We start from the raw sequence: 4,306 nt of genomic DNA, 5'->3' as shown, positions 1-4,306 counted from the left end.
AATCTCTTGTTAAAACTATGAGCACCTTCGAACCGAACTGATTGAATCGTTTGTTTTATCTGTAAAAAAAACATAAATAGATTTATCAGAAACCAAATAGAAATACTGAGTCAATAAATCACTTGGTTCTTTGCTTAAGTTTTGGGTTGTTTTTTTTAGGTTGCTTTTTAAAATATAAAAATGTCACCAATTTCTTACAAATATCTTAAATATTACATTTCACAAACTTTTAAATGGCGAAAAAGCAAAACTAGAACAAAGGCGTAAAAATATAAATAATAAAAAATAAACTTTACCACATTCTTTCAAAAGTTTTTATTGTTATTATTTTTATTTTATATTTTTCATAAAGTAAAGAATAACGTTGAAGTGACTAAATCTTATATTTATTGACACTGTGGAAATCTCATAAAAAGATGATCTATCAGATGCACCAGTTATGGTATGTTCCACTGAATCATACTATGTTCTCGAAGGATTTCATGGCTACTATCATTAGCAGAAGGTATTTGTTGGAGAAACCTAGCGATATGCATATCTTGTTTTTTCGCATTATTGTTTCATATTTTTTAAAGCCTCCTCTTGCTTCTATTCTAGGATTGCAAAATGGGGGTATCATGATATTCATCTCTGACATCATTAAAATGCACTTAGCCGTGTGAGCTGAGTAGTTGATGGAGCTGAAAAAAATAGTTGAGTCACAATGAACATATTTACATACGGTTTCAGTGAGATGGACAACTTGTTTTTTTCTATTTTCTTTTAAGCTTTTGAAAATAATATATATGTGTGTGTTTGCATAAGTACGTACGTACGTACGTATGTATGCATATATGTTTGCATACACTTACATACGAATGTATAAGTGTGTGTGTGTGTGCGTCTACGTGTGTATGTGTGTGTAGGATTAGTCGGAATGTTTGCAAATAATATAAAGGAAAATGAATAATTTTATGATGTATGGATAGAATATAAATCGCAAATCGGACTTCTCATTTTTAGTCCAAATAAATTACATTTAAATTGATTCCACGTGTATTGAGTAATGTGAAGTGCATATAATTTATTTAGCATATAATCCGTCATACAGAATCTTAGAATTTTATATTGCGAAATGGTTAGATCCAATTTTATATCGCTTCATTAGTAAGACTTGACTATAAAATGTCAACAATTAAATTTACTATTCATTTTGTACTGAGTTTATTAAATAACGATATAGCATAATTGTTTCAAATTAGTGAATTCAATATAATCAATGAAATATAAATAAATGCATTGAAAAACTTATGAAAGTTAATTGTAAGAAAAATAGCTTCTACTTTAAACCCTGGAATATAGAAATTTTAATTTCTTTGACATCGTTTTCAAGTATTTTTATATTTTTATAATTTTATGATAGAAAATCCATTTAAGACTTTATACTTATATAAAGACATGAAATTTTAAATATCTATTATTTGATTAATTCATTAATTTATTTAATTATTCTAATATTGTTTTATAAAATAAAACATAAAGAGGAGAATGCATTATAAGATATTTATACACGTCTCTGATACCTATGAGAAAAGTTTCGTTAGCAATGGCAGAATGGCTGAATCATTGCTTTGTTCGCTTAGTGAAACATTTCGATCAATATGAGATCATTTTTTAATCTAAAATAACGAGCACGTGATTCTTAGTGAATGAAATTGTTTGGTTGGCGCATGATGAAGTGTGTTTACATAGATATTTGGATTCGTGCGTTTGATATGTGGTGGTTTTTCTATTTGAGCATAACTAGGTGGAGTGGATATCGATTTAATTTTGTCCATTGGTTGTTTTATGTGCCTAAGTGTTGAACTGTGTTGAATTTGCGCGCCTAATTTGCTAATGGGATTTTGCTACACACCGCAAGGGAAAAATTCAACAAACTTAGAATAAAGGATTTGAAGTCTTGCAACGAAGCTTACAAAATATTTTTACTTGAAAACCAAATAGAAATTATTCTTCAGTAATAGATTATTAAACTAAATTACTCAATCGTCCCCGTTAATCATTATTCTAACGTCAAACATTTCAATCAAACAAGTCAACTCAGAATCTGAAATGCATACGTTGCCGTTAATCCCAATTTTTTCTCCGCTACGTTAAATCTGAACATCTAACACTCGGTTTCATTTCTGCAGAATTTTTTTTATATTTCTATATATTTTTATAGTCGGGAATAATTATGTCTAATTGTCTACTACATATATATATATATTCTAATTATTGCTTAAAATATTCAAGAAATGTTATGAATATTGATTTCTAATATTAGCACGAGGGCACAAATATTTGAGGAAGGTATAATCGATTGAATAAATCAATATTTGACTGGTATAGTATTTTACCAATAATTAAATCGAATGACCTTGGTGGTTTTTGAAATCAGAGAATAAAGAGCTGTGACAAAATTCAACAAGCAGTTTACTCCAACAAATTTAACGATTTCCGGCACTTTTATCTCCATCGCCACTTTTATGAGTATTAGAACAAGATAGACGGGTCTGAGAAATACTGTAATAGTATTAAGATAGGTAAAGACACAAGCACAAGATAGGTAAAGACACATACATATGTGTGTGTGTGTGTGTGTGTTTGTGTGTGTGTGTGTATGTGTGTGTGTGCGTGTGTATGTATGCATGCATGTATGTATTTATGTATGTAGGTAGGTACGCATGTAGGTATGTAATGCACACGCATAAACACACACTCAACACTCACACAGGTAGATAGATAGATAGATAGATAGATAGATAGATAGATAGATAGATAGATAGATAGATAATAAGACCTGGAAATAGAGATAACTCGAATAATAATAATAATAATAATAATAATAATAATAATAATAATAAGACCTGGAAATAGAGATAACTCGAATGTGGAATCTAAAATCAGAAACAATTCCTATCATAGTAGGTGCCTTAGGTATAATAAAAAAATATTCAGACAAATACATAACAAAAACACCAGGACTTACAAATATATATAACATACAGAAAATAATAATAATAATAATAATAATAATAATAATAATAATAATAATAATAATAATAATAATAATAATAATTAATGGAACCCAAGCAAAAGAACGGCGGACGGGTAATCATAAATACTATAAAATAGTTGATTTAGGAATTACACACACACACTACTATGCAACACCACTCCAAAATCGTACAAGAATAAACTCATACTGTAAATACCCAAGAAAATGAACAAGACCTACATGTGCCATAGAAGGTCGCTACTCGACGGAGGAACACAACCTGCGCTACACAAATAAAACACAAGATAAAAACTAATACAACTGAAGACTCAAACAAAAACCCATAACAAAACGTACTAATACAATACAATATCCACTCCTGCACCAAACTAAATGCAGCACACACCACCCCCACCAGCATAAAGGTGCAACAAATGACGCAAAAGAAAGTTGCTTGAAACTTTCAGATGTTGAGAAATAATAATGGTGATGATGATGGTGACGAACGTTACCTTACCTCAGTTTATGAGAGACAGGAGTTTCCAAAAAACTCTGGTTGTAACAGCGAAAAAGTAGCTGAATCTTTAAGGGAAGGCCTCTCTCGAGACAGTGGATCAGTAAAGATGCAGACTGACCACAGCTGTCATCCTAATACAGCATCAGCAGATAATAGAACAAGGAGGAGGGAGTGGACCAGCGAAGAAAACAGGATAGTGATACAGTGCTACTTAGAAAGTGAATCTAAAAGGGGCTATAGAAAACGGATGTTAACACTTTGAGTAGAGAAGGGTATGTTTAAAGTGACTGAGCAGGGATTAGTTGATCAAGGTAATGCTATTAGAAGAAAGTGGATGACAGAATTGGAGGTAGAAAAGATCACAAGAGAACTGGAAAAGAAAGACCAGGCAGTGGGAAAGACAAACAACAACATAAGATATACATCTCAAACCAAAGAAAAACCTAAAGAAAATAATGATGATAATAATAATAATAATAAAACAGAAACAATTCCTATCATAGTAGGTGTCTTAGGTATAATAAAAAAAATATTCAGACAAATACATAACAAAAACACCAGGACTTACAAATATATATAACATACAGAAAATTGCACTACTGGGTACTGCACGCATTCTACGCAAAACACTTTCAATACAGTAAACATAAGAGGACCACAGCAATCCACAGCACATACCCAAGGCGCACAGAGCTACGCTCGGTAGTGAAGTGAAAGCACGTTATAAAAATAAAACTACTGAACAATAATAATAATAATAATAATAGACT

At 30.8% G+C, this 4,306-nt stretch overlaps 1 long non-coding RNA gene across 1 annotated transcript in view; it reads right to left on the bottom strand.

Annotated features, from left to right (window-relative positions):
* Positions 1-288: 288 nt before the first annotated feature.
* Positions 289-4,306, bottom strand: part of LOC128251600 (uncharacterized) — a 37,830-nt gene continuing 33,812 nt past the window's right edge. The window contains exon 2 of the long non-coding RNA XR_008267213.1: positions 289-680. This is a non-coding gene — a long non-coding RNA (uncharacterized LOC128251600). The remainder of the gene's footprint in view (positions 681-4,306) is intronic.

The sequence above is a fragment of the Octopus bimaculoides genome, chromosome 2 (genome assembly GCF_001194135.2).
Source record: "Octopus bimaculoides isolate UCB-OBI-ISO-001 chromosome 2, ASM119413v2, whole genome shotgun sequence".
NCBI lineage: Eukaryota > Metazoa > Mollusca > Cephalopoda > Octopoda > Octopodidae > Octopus > Octopus bimaculoides.
The sequence above is the reverse complement of the archived record's forward strand: the minus strand, read 5'-3'. Positions and strand labels throughout refer to the sequence as shown.